The 10000-nt window shown below is 44.9% G+C and overlaps 1 protein-coding gene across 1 annotated transcript in view; it reads left to right on the plus strand.

Moving 5' to 3' along the window:
* cdkal1 (CDK5 regulatory subunit associated protein 1-like 1) overlaps nucleotides 1-10000 on the plus strand; it is a 366482-nt gene that overhangs the window by 65596 nt on the left and 290886 nt on the right. The window lies entirely within an intron of this gene.

The raw sequence follows: 10000 nt of genomic DNA on the forward strand, positions 1-10000 counted from the left end.
TGGTTTAGAGCAGGAGGTGTGTCTTGGCGTGCAGGAAGATGTGTGTCAGAGCTAACCTTGCACCAAATTGTGATTAAAACCAACTCATCCCCTTTCAAACTCGTCACATTCTGAAGAAGCGCACCCTTCACAAAAACCTCAATATCTCCGATTGTAGCTGAATTCCATGGATACCCACTTCGGTTTAGCGTGGGTTTACTCGGCAATAAAAGCTCGTAGAGACACACAGTTTTCACATACTAAGAGGGCAGCGTCTCCACTTTCAAACGAGTCATAACATATTTCAGTGGCCCTATCACATAATAAGCTGTGAGTCTACAAAAAAACGTTAAAAAGGGCTTAGAACGCTGGTATTCTACGACATAATTCCGTGAGCAACGCCGGTATTCAATGTGTTAAGTAGAGCCAGCCCAAAGTTTTGTGTGTGTGTTTGATGGGAATGTGGATGTTATGGTAATTAGGGCTGGGTAAAATAATCGATTCAATCGAAAATCGATCGATATCATTTAAAATTCACATAATCGATTCACAGGGCACAAAATCGATTTTTTTGCTCTTTTTCTTTTTGTTCTTTTTGTTTCATTTAGGTCTATGGAAAATACCCAGTAGGTATTAGTCAATTAGGCCTAGGCCTACTTATTACAAATTAGCAATCTGTTAACACCGTCAAGCCACAGCCCTTTGACATTTTTATATAAAAATAGGCAACAGCATCTTTTGGGGGAAATCCTTGCACCAAAAAGGGAACGGATTGAATCGATTTGGAGTGAATCGAATTGAATCGAATCGAATCGTGATTAATCGATTCAAAACCCTCAGAATCGAAATCGAATCGATACAGGAACATAGCTGCAATACCCAGCCCTAATGGTAATGCTGTAAAAGAGCGCACTGTTCCACTTTGGTCAAATGGAGATGGTGATTTACATTTCAGCACATTTTACAATTAGCATTAACTAAATTCATCTGGTAAGAGTCCCTAAATTACTGACTTTAACAGCGTGGGTTATAAGATTTACTGTCTTCATCAGGCTGTGGTTGTGTGTGTTCGCAGAGACTGCATATGCCAAACTGCAATGACGCAAGTGTGGCATAATCTGGACCACAAACTTTTAACCTGTTTGCAGTGCCTAGCACTTTACTGTACAATGTTGGTTTTACTCTTCCTATTACAAACCTCACCGTGTGTGTGTGCGTGTGCGTGTGTGTGCGTGTGTGTGTGTGTGTGTGTGTGTGTGTGTGTGTGTGTGTGTGTGTGTGTGTGTGCGTGTGTGTGCGTGCGTGTGTGTGCGTGCGTGTGCGTGCGTGTGTGTGCGTGTGTAAATTATTAGCCGTTTTCGTAGAAGTGTTAGGGAGTGACGGTGTGTGAGTGTGCACTGTGTGCATGTTACCGGATCGGCTTTTGTATCTCCCTCAGTTTAGATTTCCTCTGACTCTATTGAATCTGTTTATTCCCAAGACATAGCCATACGTATTGCCTCTAGACTACAGTACATACATCTTCCTGCTGTCTGGAGAGGTTTTTGTCTGTCTCCTTGACATTGTACACAATATTCCTGTCAGACGTGGACCTATACTGTTGTATTGTCAGTCAGCAAAACACCAGAAGTGCTTAGCCAAGATGCCGTTGCTTGGTCGATCACATGAAGACCCGGTAGAAAAATGTTAAGGACAAGCAATGTAACACATCTGGGTGTCAACTGCTGACACAGACAGCTATCCATAACACTGCCAGTTCCACCCCATTATGTCTGTTTGGGTGTAAATAATAATCGAAATGTATCGATGCATTGATCCTTCGGCTAACGATTTAATAAAATCGTATCGAATACGGCATTCTTAATTATCGAAAATAATTGAATCGCTGGCGCCTGTCCAATGCCATAGCTCCATAACATAATAGAGAAAGAAAAGCAATTGGAAAAAAATCGAATGAAATCGAATAGTATCGTATTGTGGGGATTCTTAAGTGTCGAATATAATCAAATCCTTGCTTTAAGAAATCGATACCGTATCGTATCGTCATGGAGGCTGTGATTTACACCCCTAATGTCTGAGCAAGATCTCTGTGTGAGCCACTTTTTCTCTAGAAGGGATATTGGTGTGCCATCAAGGTTACAACAGACTGTTCCTGAGAACTGGTGGAAAACAGTTTATTTGCTGGTAGAAAAAGTGCTAGCCAGGGCAGTTTCTCAACCTTTTAGTCTTTGATCCAGTACTGTGGAATTGCTCTGACTGCAATTCCCGTGGGCTTGGCAGTTTGGTGTTGCGGTCGCCAGAGGTTAGAGTTTGCTACCTTGGACCCTTCTTGAAATCTGGGAGCCGGGCTGGAGTGACTGTTTTGCTCTAGCCCTTTGCCACAGGGAAATTGAACGAATGAATGAAATGAGTCAAGCCTTTATTGCTCTGAAGGGAATTTGTCTTGCGTGAAGGAGCCATAGAACAAACAATCACTGAACAGACATAGACAATTACAACATTACGTAAATACAAGTCTAAAAACATCTAGCCCCAAATAACATGGAACACAGGTGTGTGTGTTCGCGTGTGAGTGTGGATCCCAGATGTGTGTCACAGTGACACTGTCACTGTTTACCCCTAACTGCAAAGGGACAAAGTGGTCCAGATGTGTGTCGTGAGTCTATTGTCCTCTGTGATGAGTGTGCCGCTTGTCGCGTGCGACAAATGTGTGTGTTTTGCATCAGATGCATGTCTCGTGTCAGATGTGTCGCGTACATCAGATGAGTCTGCTATGTTTCAGATGAGTCTTGCGTGTCTCGTGTGTACTGTACCTCATCATGCGTCAGCCGTGTGTCGACTCGACCGTGCCCCATTTGGTGCGGGTTGAGCTCAGCTGTTGTGGTGAAGCATCTCGCGGGACACTTGGTGGGCTGCTCCAGTAGAAAATGGATGGACCTCTCATGGGAGCACATCATCATGGGCCTGGGGCCCGAAACAGCACTGGATTGGACCAAACCAATGCGCTGCCACTGGGTTGTGAAACCACCAGGCCCTGACTGATAGTTTCCACTGGTCCTCCTCTTGGACCGCGTCCAGCACTTCTCAGAACCAGGGGGATTTTGGGGTTACTGTAATGAGGGGCAGTTTGGTGTGGGTTAAACTGCTGTTTTGAATTTACTATTTTGGAAGTGTGTGTGTCTGTGTCTGTGTATCTGTTTGTTTGTGTGCCTGTGTCTGTGTGTCTGTTTGTGTTTGTGTCTTTGTCTGTATGTATCGGTTTGTGTGTGTATCTGTGTGTGTGTGTATCTGTGTGTGTGTGTATCTGTGTGTGTGTGTGTGTGTGTACGGTTTTGTGTATCCTTGTGTGTGTGTTTGTTGAGGTCAGGGGCAGTCCCAGCTTGATGATGCTTCTTTGTTTACCCCCTCTACTCCCGTGTTTTGCTAAGTCAGTTTGATGGAGGGGAGTTTGTTATTCTCTCTCTTCTTCATCAGTGAGGGCCGGCCGGATGTTTTCCTGTTCTGCTGTTGCATTGTGGGACAGTGTGTTCTTCCCCAGTGCACTCTTGGTGTAGGGGTTATCGGCACCGACGGTCTCGACGTCTGGTCCAGTGCTCTCAGCAAAGAGTGGAGAGTTGTGTGTGTGTGTGTGTGTGTGGGTGTGTGTGGGGGGGGGGGGTGGTGGTCTGGTTTGATATGTCTCCTTACTTAAAATGATGTGTGCGTATGTGTTTTTTTTGCTGGCTGGTTTGATGCTTTTAGGGATGAACGTCAGCAGGAACCAGTTGTTCCCTCACGCTGCCAAATCTCACCACTCTGACCTTCATCTTCCCTGTGTCAGGAAAAGGGGGTGCTTGGCACAAGCATACAGAAAAAAGTGTGTCTCTGGTGCTTTTTATGTGTATTATTTTGGTGTGCGCCTGCTTCTGCAAAGGGCCATGTGTTATGACTGTGTGCACTTTGTAAGCATGGTGGTGTACACTCAGTGTGTTTGCGTGCAGGTTGTATTAGTGTTTGTGAGAAAATATTCTTGTTTTTTGAGTTGCAGTTAGGGCTGTAAAATATTGCACTAATGTTGTGATATCACAATTGCTGTCAAACAATATCAAATTTCAGAATATCGTTTTGAAACAATATTTGTGATTTGTCTATACTGCCAAAAGGTAGGTTACGCTAAGTGTAATGGGTCCGTGTATCATCCGATCATTCAATTATTCCATTCAATTTGGCAAACGGAAAAACAAAAAATGATGCAATAGCCTATTTCATTTTCCTGTTTTTTAGTATGAGCAAAACATTGGGGATTGATGTTTGTTTTCGTTTTTCAACCTAAAACAGAACAAATCATAAACATGGAAACCCAAACGAAATTTCAACAGTCATTTTCGTTTATTTGTTTACTCTATTCTTCACGGTACATTAGCCTTCCCATGGTCTCGTGGAGGCCTCGTGATGTCACAAGGCGTCATTTCAATTGGGATGTTGAATGAAGAAATGTCAACCAACATTGTTCCGCCCAGAGCTGTGCCTAGGCTGGCAGGGTGGAAACTGTTTTCTCCAGGGAAGCGTCTGCGAAGGGCCATTCCACAAGCGCAAATCGAGGAAGAGAGTTTAGATAATGGCGTGTATTACAGGCTGCACTCTGTCTCTCACGGCACGTCAGCCCGTGTGTGACTTCGGGCACAAACGCGAGATGCAAGTTGACCATGGTGCCATTTGGGGCAAATTGCGCGCAGTCTGGGTTGACAGACAGCACATGTAACATGCAACTCACCCGACTCGCTTGGTAGGGTAGGTTAGTGGTCAGAGCGAGGGACAGTAGTATCATCTTAATGGAAAGACATGTCAGGTCCACGTTTAAATGGCCATGCGTAACGCATCCAAAACCAGTGAGGTGTTCCATGGTGTTATGACAGATAGGTAGGTCGGTCGGATGGAGACGTCTAGCACCTTTCACAAATGTTCACCTACAGTAGCTATAGTAGCCTAATGCTGATGTGGCATGCAGAAATAGCAACCAGATAGCCTACGCCTCAACTGTGGAGGAGACCTCGCTGGCAGCAGTTCCCAGGAATAGGCTATCAGACGGCACCACAATAGTTGAAGAAAAGTTTCTACCGATTCACGCACCAATGGTCAAAACTTCATTCCACCTGTAATAATAAAATGATCTAGTGGAAGGAGCCTTGGCCCATTGGATAGTCACAATTATTAATGTAGTTAGCCTATGGAGTAGAGTCAGACATACTGGACCGGACACAGTACAGTGCGTAAAGGAGTTATCTTTACCACCCACAGGCACCGACATAAGGGGCTACCAGTAGAACAGAAAGATGTTCTGTGGAGTAGGAGCATCAGCAGGCTGATTATAGGCCTCGGGGAAATGCGTAAAGCAGCGCGTTTGGCAGCCACTTGTGCACTATAGTGTCTTACTTAGGCGAGCAATAGAAAAGCACCGCGGGAAATGGGACAAATAATCGTAAATTAGAGTTGTTATTTCGTTTTGGTTTTCTCGTTTATTACTTGTTCTGTTTTGAGTTGGGAAAAGGAAAATCAACACAACTCCTCATTTTTTGGCCATATGGACAAACGGGAAAACAAAATATGGAGTCGTTATTTCGTTTTCCGTTTGCCAGCTTGAATTGAATGATTGAATGATCGGATGATACACGGACCGTAATGCATTCCCTTCCACTTGAGCACAAAGCAGACTTGCTACCTAACACTCAAAGTTCAAAGTTCAAAGTTCAAAGTACTTTATTTGCCATTTGTGCATGAACTAGTAGTCCAAGCACATAGGAACTCTTGTGCAGGCCCTCTGAGTCAATAAATAGAATTAAATAGAAAAATACATTAAAAAGTGATAAAAATCAAAGAGATCAAAAGTATAATAAAAAAGGTGTCAAATGTTCTTCTTTGCCAACAGCCTCACTGTTGCTGGGAAGAAACTGTTGAAAAACCTTGCTTTTCTGGTAGGAATGCTGTCCGCTCTACTGTGTCTCAGTTTGTATATGCAGTTCTTGTGTTTGAGCAGAGAGTTAGCTGGATGGAGTGGGTCTTTAATGATTCTCTCTGCTCTCCTATGGCTGCGCTGTACATAGAGTCCATGGAGGGAAGTGCTGTGCCTATAATCCTCTCCGCAGTCTTGATTATTCGTTGCAAAGACTTCCTTTCAGCCTGAGTGATGTTGCCATACCAGACAGTGATGCCTGTTGTGAGGATGCTCTCTACAAGTCCTCTGTAGGCCTGGGTAAGAGGGCGGTAATTCAGTCCAGCCTTCCTAAGCATCCTAATAAAGTACAGCCTTTGCTGGGCTTTTTTCACGATGGATGTGGTGTTCAGACTCCAGCTCAGGTTTGATGTTACTTGCATGCCTAGGAATTTATGACTTTCAGTCCTCACCACCTCTGTCCCTTTAATGTGCAGAGGCTGTAGGGGAGGAGGATGTTTTCTGAAGTCCACTATAATTTCCCTCGTCTTGTCTGTGTTGAGGATGAGGTCGTTTGTCTCCCCATAGTCAATGATGTAGTTCACAACAGACCTGTATCCTGACTCGTCCCCTTCTTTGATGAGCCCCAGGATGGTAGTGTCATCAGCATATTTGATGATGATGGTGTTGTCATGGCTTGAGAGAAGGTCATGGGTATACAGTGTGAAGAGTTTAGGACTGAGGCAGCATCCTTGTGGAGATCCCGTACTGACTGTGAGCTCAGAGGACACCCGCCCCCCCATTCTCACCACCTGTGGTCTCTCTATAAGGAAGTCCAGAATCCAGTTACAGGTGTGAGTTGGGAGGCCAAGGTCTGTCAGTTTCTCAATCAGCCTGCCTGGGTGGATGGTATTGAAGGCAGAACTGTAGTCCAGGAAAAGCATTCTGACATATGCTCCGCTACTCTCCAGGTGCTCCAGTGTGTGGTGTAAGGCTATTGCTACTGCATCATCCACTGATCGGTTGGGACGGTAGGCAAACTGAAAGGGGTCAGTAGTGTCCTGGACTGTATAATTTATATGGGCTAAGACCAGTTTTTCAAGGCACTTCATGGCGACTGATGTAAGTGCCACAGGCCTGAAGTCATTAAGAGTTTTTGTGTCTGGTCTTTTTGGAACTGGTATAATAGTTGATTTTTTAAAAACATGTGGGACAACTGCTTGAGATAAAGATGAATTAAAAATGTCTGTATACACACCAGCCAGTTGTTCACTGCAGGCCTTCAGCACTCTGGGGGTGCGGTCCGGTGGCTTTGTGGGGGTTTACTTGCTTGAGGACTTTAAGGACTTGTGCGTGAGTCACCTGGTGGGCTGTGAGGGTGGAGTCGCAGGGGGCTTTTATAGGATTGTCTGTGTTCAGTCTGTCAAACCTGGCATAGAAGGTGTTAAGCCTATCTGGAAGGGTAGTATCTCTGGAGTCTGTAGATGTTGTTCTCCTATAATTTGTCACTGACTGAATTCCCTGCCACATCCTGCGTGTGTTCTGGCTAATATAGTGGCTTTCCAGTTTTTGAGAGTGAGCCCTTTTTGCTGCTCTGATGGACTTTTGCAGCTCATAACGTGCTTTCTTGTATTCCACCTGGTCTCCCGTCTTGAAGGCCTCCTGCCGCAACCTGATCTTATGTTTCACATCCCCATTGAACCACGGTTTTTGGTTGGGAAACACACGCACAGCCCTAGGGGGAGCACATGTGGACATGCACCAGCTGATGTAGTCACTCACAGTTTCTGTATACTCATGGATGTCCTCAGTGGCCTCTTTAAAAACACTCCAGTCAGTGGTCTCTAGGCATCCTTGCAGGGTATCCTGTGCCTCTTCTGTCCAGGTGTTGACCATCTTGACACTGACTGGATGTGTTTTGAGTCTCTTAGCATATACTGGTTTGAGCCTAATTGCCATGTGATCAGACTTTCCAAAGTGAGGTTTTGGCTCAGCTACAAAGGCATTTTTGATGTTACTGTAGCAGTGATCTAATGTTTTTTCTAATGTTCACTCATGCAGAACATCACCGTGTGTTTCTCTATATCAGTGGTTCAAGTGTTCAGTCAACATTTTATGTGAAGTACCACCTGAGGAAATATTGAGCTCTCCGAGTACCACCTTGACAACCAACATTTATCGCAGTAAAGGCCTTCCATACTTTTCCAGTCAATACAGGAGAGATTCATAATGGCATTCCAAGCATAGATGTGTATAGAAGTCTTCTATCTATGATTCCAAGTACCACCAGAGATGTCTCAAGTACCACCAGTAGTACATGTACCACAGTTTGAGCACCACTGCTCTATTGCCATCCACTCCAGCTGCTGAAGGGAGGTAAGATTGTGAATTATTTTGCACAATTAAGTGGTCCTTAAATAAATATCGTCTAAAAATATTGTGATATCAATATTGACTGAAATAATCGTGATATTGATTTTTCTCATAATTGTGCAGCCCTAGTTGCAGTCAAGGTATATTCCCACGGTATTATAAGGCCCCTGCTTCTCCATCATCTCTCTCTCTCTCACACACACTTTCTCTCTGACTCACAGGATACTGACTTGTCCTCTTTCCCAGAATGCTTTGGCATTGTGTGCCACAGGGGGCTGGGCCAGTGGGCGGCTTTACAAGATTGTGGTGCTGTCAGTGTTGGTTAACGCCGGTCAGGTTAACGAGGGGTTAATTCAGCGCTGGTGAATTCTGGTCAGGTTAATAATTGGAGTGACTCACGGTCTCTCACTTCGTGTGTGTGTGTGTGTGTGTGTGTGTGTGTGTGTGTGTGTGTGTGTGTGAGAATGCTTCCCTTGCCCTCTGACTCTCTTGTATTTCTCGCTCATTTACACACATGTATATAACCCTCTCCCTACACACACACACACACACACACACACACACACACCTCATAAACACTTTGCTAACAGGAAGACCTCCTGAGTCAAAGGATGGGCCATTTATGCTTCACTGGTTTATCCACTTTTCCAGTAAGTTCATCTAGTCAATGAAACACACACACACACACACACACACACACACACACACACACACACACACACACACACACACACACACACACACACACACACACACACACACACACACACACACACACACACACACACACAGACACACACACACACACAAGCTCTCTCTCGCTCTGTATTTCTCTTGTGATCAGTCTGTTGTCGTTCAATCAATATCTGGCGTGTGCATACAACATAGTTCCCCAATAGGCTCATAGAACCATGTGGACACCGTTAATTATTTCCTCCCATGGTGCTGTGCTGGGAATAGGCTGAAAAAGTCCCTTGAATCTTCTCTTTCCATAAACCATAAAAAGTTACTGTTGCTATTCTTCTTACACACACACACACACACACACACACACACACACACACACACACACACACACACACACACACACACACACACACACACTAGCATCCTTTTTTGCGGTTAGAAGTCTTTCAATCCAGATGACTTTGGTTCAGCCTGACTAGACGATGGTCCCCATGTTGAATTAACATAGACAAATCAACAGAGAGACTGTCGCATAGAGAACCGTATATCCTTCTTCTCTTGTCATTTTCCTTCTTCTTCTCTGTGCGATAGGACTCATGCAGAGATTGCCCTTCAGGGACGTGCGCACACGCACACACACGCGCACACACACACACACACACACGCACACGCACACGCACACGCACACGCACACGCACACACACACACACACACACACACACACACACACAAATGCACTCAACCTTGTCACTGCGGTCTCTCAGTGCACACGTACTGTACATGCGATTATGCATATGTGTGTGATCATGTGTACACAGACGGCTCCCTCCCTGTGTGTGTGTGTGTGTGTGTGTGTGTGTGTGTGTGTGTGTGTGTGTGTGTGTGTGTGTGTGTGTGTGTGTGTGTGTGTGTGTGTGTGTGTGTGTGTGTGTGTGTGTGTGTGTGTGTGTGTGTGTGTGTGTGTGTGTATATATGTGTGTGTGTACACTGAATGCTTGACTGAGGCTGCGTAATTGATAGGAAGTGAAATATCTGGTTCAGTGTCTTAGGCGG

This window comes from Engraulis encrasicolus, chromosome 5 (genome assembly GCF_034702125.1).
Source record: "Engraulis encrasicolus isolate BLACKSEA-1 chromosome 5, IST_EnEncr_1.0, whole genome shotgun sequence".
Lineage (NCBI taxonomy): Eukaryota > Metazoa > Chordata > Actinopteri > Clupeiformes > Engraulidae > Engraulis > Engraulis encrasicolus.